Raw genomic sequence first — 9,102 nt, 5'->3', positions numbered from 1 at the left:
TCGATGAACTTCGTCTGGTGCTTAGTGATGCAAGCGCCAGTCTGCTGCTGGCCACCAGAGTTTTGGGCGCGCAAGCCGGAGGGGTTTCGCGGGGCAGAAAACACCGAAGTGACACCAAATTTTTGAGCCACTTTTTTCAGCCCATGTGACGTCTTGTGAAAGTAGGGGACCACTTCGATGATGATGATGATGAAGTTTTACGGCGCAAGGGCAAGGTTTTTCTTTTACTCAGGGTGGGGTCAAAGACCCATTTTCCAAGCATTTCACAATAAATAAGCCGAGCACCAGGCAGGGGAAAGCTTGTACCCATTGTATCACCTCTGGGTACCCGGCGGCACTGTGGAACCACTTCGATCTCCCTCCTATCCTCTTCCACTATAGTCGAATACAACTTAAGTCTGCAGTAAAGCTCCGCCCACATTCAGCCTCCGTGCACAGAATTCCTCCACAAGAAAAAGTAGCCCGCTGCTTAAACGCTTCTTGTTACGTAAACAAAAAGCTTATCACAAGCAAAGAATTATGACCTCAAGACTTTTGCTACATGGATTGCTTGATATAGTTAAACATTCAAAAGCTGATTTCGCTTACTGTTGCGATTGGCTAGCGGAGTAATACAGGACGCTGCGGACCGCGGCCCAGTGTTAGCAACTGCTGTTTTTTTAAGTTGTATCCTACTATAGGCATGCTGGCTTTTCGGAACACTTTTTAATTATTTCCCCTAGGATTCACTCACCGCCAGCAAAACCGAAGGGAGAAATCCCGAGGTCTTCAAGCGGTCAACCTGCTCCTCAAAACTTTGTTGCATTATATGCGGGCAGCTTTACTTTAAAGCATTTAAGCAGTACTACAAGTTCGCGATGCCTCGCTTTACCAACTTCGAATGTGCTGATTCGAATGGCAAAAGCGCCTTTTTAGATCTAGGCGCTTATATCCAACACACGTGTCATACGAAAAGTGGCTCAAAAATTGCCGACGATTACGTTACTTCCTAATGCGAAAGTTGAGCGCAGCTCGTCAGCTGTTTCAGCTTTTCGATAGACTCAGGCAAATAATTCAAGCAAGACATGTATGTACTACAGTTAAGAGGCAATTTGTTATTTTTCACACGTGTTCCTTCTTCAAGAAGCACTCCACTAACAGTTCTTGATTGTCAAGAAGGAAGCTTAGTGGACGGAGAAATAGATGAATATATGCTCGACTTGTTGCACCAATGCCTTGTTCTCAAAGACGAGGTCTAATCAAGTATATCGCGAGGTTGTCACAGCCGTGGGAGGCGTTACGAGACTGAGGAACGGATGTTTTCCTGCATAAGCTGTAAGAAATTCCTGCTTGTCTTTATATCTACATTAAAGTCGCCACGCTCGACGAACGAAATTTCCGCAGATGTTTTCTAATCACCTAACCGTATTTACTACTATTCAAGTAGGACGACAGGCTAGGTAGGTCATAAATATTGCTTTGCATATTGCTAATTTAAAGCATGAAACAAATATGCGAAGCTACTCACTCCGCTGCGGTGACCCAGTGGTTATGGCACTCAGCTGCTGACCTGAAAGACGCGGGTTCGATCCCACCCGCGACGGTCGAATTTTAACGGAAGCGAAATTATAGAGGCCCGTGTACTGTGTGATGTCAGTGCGCGTTTAAGAACCCCAGGTGGTCGAAATTTCCGGAGCCCTTCACTGCGGCGTCCCTCATAGCCTAATTCGCTTTGGGACGTTAAAACCTCATAAACCATAAACCAATCACTCTGGAGTACTTCAAAGTGATGGACTACTCACGAGGTATTGAGCGTATCCACTGTTGGCGCATTTCCACGTTCCGAGGCGATTGGAACACGTGTGCTTTGCGGTCCGATCAATAAATCCTATCGAATTGGCCCACAACACTAATCGGGCATGACCACAATGTAAAAACTAGTACTGGACGGAGATATTTTCACACGCTGAGAAACGCACGCACGGAAGAAGCGTCTGCACGCAACCTGTGCGAGAGAGGAACTGAGAGCACGGAAAACCGATGTGGTGTCGGGGTGTGGTCGCCGGATAGACGCCGCTCAGGGGAACATGGATCGGCTCAGACGCCGTTAGCTGAAAAATAGGTTGCAAAATAAGGATTGGTTTCTACTGAAATCGTTTCAGTTCGCATGAAAGCTGCAGCGGTGTCTCTCCACTAACTTTTCCAAGCACGTTTCGTATCCTTGCTCCTGAAGATACTACGGGCTCTATATATGCTACGGGCGCACGCCGCGATAGCGTCTCTGATCATATCAAACCGTACTTCGCTTCGCGACGGTTGTTCACGGTTGTTGTTGTTGCGACTGAAGGAAGGTGGTGCTGGTGTAAAACATTTATTTGTGCTATTTACAACAGAGGTATTACTTGGACCGGGCTTGAAGGACCCGGCCCTCACAAACACTAGGAGGGATCCCTAGTCCGGGACCCGTGTGGCCTCCACGGCGGCCCGGGCTCTTGTCACCAGGGCTCGTTGGCCCTGGAGAGTTGAGCAGCCGAGCAAGGCAGCCTCCCAGTCCTCTCGGGTGAGGTGGTAGTCGTTGCCCCACCTCACCCCACCTCATGTTAGGCGTTCAATAGGTCCTGGGCCAAGGTGACGAGGGCGCGTTGCAGGTTCAGGTCCCGGGAGGCAAGCCAGATGGGCCACGGCGGGGGTGGCGAGAAAGGATAGGCGGGGGACTGGAAGGCTACGTGGCACTGTGTAAGGCAGTGTTCTATGTCTGCATATGTGTGTGGACAGTTTGGGCACTGAGGTGTGGAAGTGTTCCGGTACATATAAAGTTTGGCTGGTGTACGTAGGAGATTAAACTGTATTCGGCGAAGAATGCGAGCTTCACGGATCGATAAGGATGGGTGTGGTGGTGGTAAATCAGCTGTCTAATTTTTGCTGCGTGTAGTATTCGTCGACAGTGTCTCTGTAAGCCCTGACCGCCTTCTCCGTCGGTGGGCTCGTCCATGGGATCCCCGGCGACCGGTGTACAGTTTCGCAGGCAAGCTGATGAGCCAGCTCATTGCCGGGGATGCCCATGTGGCCAGGGATCCACCGAAGGGTCACCGGTCGTGGGCTTAATGCAAAGAGGGTGGCATCTAAGGCCGATCGGGTAGGGAAAGGGAGGGCTCTTTCATGGAAGGCACGCAGAGCTGCCTGTGAGTCTGTATAGACAACATATTGGGGGGCGGGGGGTAGGGTGGCAAAGTATGTGATTGCATCGGCGATCCCGTGTATTTCTAGGGCGAGCGTGGAGGGTGGGGAGGTGTATGGACTGGTTGTGTGAGTGCTGGTTGTAGAGAGGCAGGGGTGGAGGAAGAAGGCTGCTGTGGAGCCCGCGGTTTCCGTGAGACAGGCGTCTGTGTAGGCCACCGCCGCAGCGTCCAAGGGTGGCTTGTGATTGTATGCGTATGCCTGGCGGCGGCCTGCGTGTGTGTGGGCGGACATGTTGCATGGAATGGGTGGGAGGCGGAGGTTAAGAGGGTAGATCGGAGACTGCAGTGGGTCTGGGAAAGAGATGGGTGCGTAGGGAGTCTGTGATAGTATCCACCGCCCAGCTGATGAACTGGACAGGCGGATGATTTGCCTCTCTCGGTGCAGGTTAAGGAGGGCTGGAAGAGGATGGAAAAGGCCTGTTCTGTACAAGGTGTCTGTAGAAGCCTGATGGGGGAGCCCTAGTGTTGCTTTGCATAGTGTATTGAGGGCCCGGATTAGTTTGTCTTGTGTACTTGTAAGAAGGCAGTAAGGGATTCGGAAACGATTGAACCGGTTTACACTTCTCTGCATTCACACAAGAGAACAAACATCTGTGCGGGAAGAACCGAACAAGTAGAGAGAAAAAGTTGCTTAACTAGCAGCTACAGCTTTGGCACTCAATTATTTCTTTTCAAAGAGGGTCGCCATTGCTTTCTATTTTCGCTGACTAAAAAACTCACGAGGACGCAGGGCTGAGCAGAAATAGCGTGGCCAAGTTTCCTGTCTTGAAAGGGACCTGAAATTTTTTAATTTTTAAAAGGTGCGATATGCATTCCATGCTCAAGGCCACTGCTACATGAATTTCCTGGCATAAAAAAAAATGGCGATGCCCTTCGTGGACTCGGATTTGTCAGAAATTGAAACGGTACTTGTGAGTCTGGCGTACCCGATCGCTTAACTACATTTAAGTCCTGCAGTGAAGCCAACTTATCAAGAGACATTTAGAAGATGTGGTGAAGTAGATTTGTCAGACGCGCCAATCTCCTAGAACTGGGAGGCTGCCCTGCTCGGCTGCTCAACTCTCCAGGACCAGCGAGCCCTGGTGACAAGAGCCCGGGCCGCCGCGGAGGCCACAGGGGTCCCGGACTAGGGATCCCTCCTAGTGATTGTGAGGGCCGCGCCCTTCAGGCACGGTCCTAGCAATATCTCTCTTGTATATAGTATAAATAAATGTTTTACACCACCACCACCACCAATCTCCTACACTGCTGAAACGCATTGAAGCCGCTCTACCAGAGGCCTGTGGCTGAGTTGAAAACTTGGTGACGGCCGACGGTTTGCCCACGAACTTGTGACCAAATACAATAGATAATTTTAAAATAGGGCGACCCTAGCGGTTTTGGGAATAGCAAGGCGACAGTGCGCAGGCGCAGGAAAATTATGCCCCTCCGGTTATGCGTATAATTACAATTACATTGTTGCCCGTCCTAACGCCATTTTGAAAATCCCTCGCCTTCCTTATGCAACGAGTCCACATGCATTGGTTTCGATACGGCTATTCATCAAAAACCTTCAGATGTCATGTCACATTAGCGTCATGCAGTAAATTTAAACCGAATATAGCAACGAGTAGGCAAAGACCGACTGCGCAGCTTGGACAGCCCGGACCAATTACATGGACTTCTACTGAAAGTCACCGCCTCGCCAGAATAATTTAAAAAAGTGGGAAACAACTCGCTACATGATCACGCCAATGATATGTTTTATTGAGTACTGAAAATGGTGAGGTACCCATCAGTGAGACGGGAGAAGGTGTAAAGGTGCGAAGAGGCTGATTGCATAAGAAACACACTGCGTGATTTATTCCGCACATTGGGAAATACGAACCTCGTTATAACGAAACGGTTCATAACGAAATAATGCGTTCATGCGAAATAATGCCCCTTCAGGCGCGAATTAAGAATTAAGATAAACACGAAGGAAAATTGCGATTCTTTCACTTATTGCCTCTAAATAACGATCTGAACTGAGTAATATGAAACAAAAACCACGTTTATTGAGTCAAAGATTTTTGTGATGTGTACACATGGCGCCTCTATGCCGCGAAATATGTCACACAAGGAACAGCAATTTTCAGGTACTGTTAACTTTTTTCAAGTACTGAAGAGTGCATTTCCAATGCCTCTCAGCTTGGCTTCTTGGATGGTTCTTACTTTTTGTGATGAAATTCATAGTAGCAGTCCTTGGTGGCACTTAGGCAGAGGAAAACTGCATTTGCGACAGCAGTTTCGAGACTTCGACAGACAGCCTGCGTTTCGGCACCTTTGCGGAAAGTTGGCGTTGATGTGAATGGGCCGGTGGTTGTTCCCGTCAAATCTTGTGGAGTTTGTCGGCAGAGGTGTGTCGACATGTGATTTGCGGGCAGGCCTTGCAGAGCTGGTGCTTGGTCTTCCCCTCCTGTTAGGCGCAGTGCTGTTGCTTGCAATCAATCTTCGTGCAATGTCTGACTGAAATTCCATTACATCCTTCACTTCCCTTTTGAGAAGTCCCTCTGCATTAGCATCGCGAATGTACTCAGGCCAGCTGTTGTAGATGGAGAAGGAGATGAAGTGGTAGATTACTCTCACTGGCCATTTCTTTGTCTTTGAATGGCGGGGGCACAAGGACATCAAAAAGTCCAGCTTGTCCACGCCACCCGTAAATTGATTGTACTGGGACAGTCGATCTCAACATGTTTCTTGGGTGCTGCACTCCACCTCTTCGCCTTGGCGATGTTGCCTATTCCTACTAGTGTAGAGACCATACTGACTGGACCACTGTCGTGCCAGCGAACAATCACTACGTCTTCAGCAATCCTGAAGTCGCAGCCCCTCCTTTTTCAACTCTTTTTCGCTCTTGAGCTCACTGCCTAGAAGTCTGTTGGCCCTAATCGTACCACAGGCCAAAATCCCAAGCAATTGCAGCTCTCGGAAAAGCGGCACAGAAGAAAAATAATTGTCCATGTAGCATTTCATGTTGAGATCACGTGGGAGCACCTCAACGAGCCGCATCACAACTGATCCGCCGAGGCCCAAGTGTGAATCGTCGCTGCTTACGCCAATGCCTTTCCCTTGATATAACTCAAAGTCATGAGCCATCCCGTCCGAACTGCAGCGGACAAATACTGTAATTTCTTCGGGGTTTGGCTTGTTCTTCACAAACTGCTTAGCGGGGACCCTTCCTGTAAAAGGCACAATCTGTTCGTCGACGCTGCTGTCTGCAAGGGGTTCCAAAGCAAGACATCAACTTCTGACAGCTTCAGTGATTGGTGCCACTTTCCAAAACTTGTTATGGGGGGGGGGATCCTGTGGAGCGTTGACATCAGTAACATGTAGTGCCGCTCGCAGCTTAAAAAATCGTTTGGATGTCATTGCATACATGGTATTCTTGTGTCCTCCTGCCAATACATCCTATTTCTCGGAAATTTCAAGATTCCCATGCGTATCATAATGCCAATAAAAACTTTGATTTCTTCCGATGTGGCATTTAACTCAACTCCATCTCTTCTCAGCGCGTAAATGTTCGTGAAATGTGCTAGGTCATCAAAAAATTTCTCTGGGAAGTACTTCATAAAGTACTCAAAGGACAGCTGATCCTCTGTTAGGGATGAACTTGCACTCAGTGTCCACCGGTGAGAATTTCTTCTTAATTCACTTGACCACGGTTTTCTTTCCGTTGGCGGTGGCTGCACATTCTCTTCATCGTCAGTGCTATTGATGTTGTGGTCGACTAGCAGAGGATCTCCACGTGAAGCAGGCTAAAATAAAATGAAAGAGTTATAGAAATAATCAAGTAAATTTTAAAACTGCTTTTGTGTAGTGGCAAAACTTGCCATAATTTCAGTAGATTCTTCGAATTCATCGTCAGTGAAGTCCCTATCCGAGATGTTTCCATCGGCTATTCTGGCCAAAAGAGCTTGCGCGGACGTAGTCGATGCCTTTTGACAGCATACTGTTACGACCCATCTCGAGACCCGCGATGAAACGGTGGTGGATTCAACAGTAGCGGCAATTTCGACGGGTAGTTTGAACCCGAAGATGACCCCACGGCTCGGTGCCAACGACCTTCTAGAAGGACCGACGACCGGGGAAAAAAGGGTGCCCCTCGTCTTAAAAAAAAAACCCGGAACGAATCAGAGGAAGCCAGCGCAGCTGCGTCTGCGACGTCAACATGCCACACCTGTGTTCGATGGACGCGAGCTGCCAACACAGTGCTACAGGGATGCGGACTTAATTAACGCGGAAAATTGGGCGTGTTGGTACATGACTTCAATAAATAAATAGCAGCGCAAGGAGACAAGGACAAGAAGAGACAACAAGGACGGCGCTGACGGCACGCTACCTCGAGCACGATAACTGGTGGGATTCTGCTTCTGACTTACGCTTCCTCCTCGCCAGTGCCCACGGGTGCGCTCTACCACAGGTGTCTTCGTTGGCTGTGCTGTGTAGTGCCGATCTTTTTGTGTCGCGATGAATTGCCGCCTGGTGAAAGGGCGGAGCCTTGGGCTATTTAACCTGCGGCCAAAGTGAGCACGAGGGCTCTGAACCTTGGGTAATAGGTTCATCCAGTGTGGCTCTGAACCTCGGGTAATAGGTTCATCCAGTGGCTCTGAGCCTTAGGTAATAGGCTCATCCAGACGCTCGACGCTATGAACCCTTAACTTTTGATTCCTTGCTCTTCTTTTGTAAATTTATGTAAAACAGTTTCTTGCCATTAAACCTGCTTGTTTTCGTATTCCCCAATCTCTGAAGCTTCAGACCATTCCTCATCCTGTACGAGCCCCCATGGTGATGCAACAACTGGCCACGCTACCTCGAGCACGATAACTGGTGGGATTCTGCTACCTCTGAGTTACAACAATACTGAGTGCTCCCTAAGACCTATAATACATAAAAGATGTGCATAAGTTCTCCATTACCAGCTAGAAACGAAATAAAAAGCAGGAACAATGTTACCTGGTGAGGCGGCCTTGAGGCACACAACCATCTTTAACACATGCTGCAAAAACTTCTTGCACGTGAAAAGCCCAAACCTTATGTATTACGCTGATATGAACACCATTGTTCTAAAGATAATTTACAAGCGAAAAAAGAAAAGGAATTGCAATGCACTCACGCGCTGCTCCGTAAAATGCGCTGGCGTCCATCTTCAAGGGTTGCTTCGGCTTTAGCCTTGGTGCAAAGAAACTAGATGGCGCGAGTTGTCCACTTAGGAGGCACGTCTACATGCCCACGTGATGTGCCATCCCGCTTGAAGCAAGGGCGGGAGTGTACAATTGTACACTCTCGACCACTTAACGCGACCTCTTGCCAAGCTCTTCCCGGCGAATAAAATGTTTTACAATCAATGTACACACCGTCGCTGAAGGGATAACAAAGAATGGCGATTCCCTTGGGCGCTCGATCAGGGGCTATATCGAAGCTACAGCTATAACGAAGTAATCATCTGGCCCCTTCAACTTCGTTATAACGAGGTTTAACTATGAGATATCCGGAAAAAGAGCAAATTGAAGTCGAATAAGGGATTAACCGGGGCTATTGAAAGAAGGCTTCCGTCGATTAGCGCCGCAGAATGCAGCTAGGACATGGGGACTTTTAGAACAGGATAGCCGTATCGGTTGGCGGAACCCACGAGGTCTAAGGACGATTTTAGTTACTTGCAGAAGTGAAACCACCATGCAATTGGAGGAAACTGCGGATCCAATTAAGTATTGTGTATCTATACTTGATACGCTTCGCTTGTATAAGAGTAGTGCATGGCAGAACTTTTCGAAACCTTTAGCGAAATCAAGAAATATTACAGAGCCATCGGTATATTTAAGAAGCGCATCGAATTTATCAAGAAAAGAATCCTCTTGTTTAATTC

The sequence above is a fragment of the Amblyomma mixtum genome, chromosome 2, assembly GCF_055824585.1.
Source record: "Amblyomma mixtum isolate Tamu chromosome 2, ASM5582458v1, whole genome shotgun sequence".
In the NCBI taxonomy this organism is placed as follows: Eukaryota; Metazoa; Arthropoda; class Arachnida; order Ixodida; family Ixodidae; genus Amblyomma; species Amblyomma mixtum.
This window is presented reverse-complemented; position numbering follows the sequence as displayed.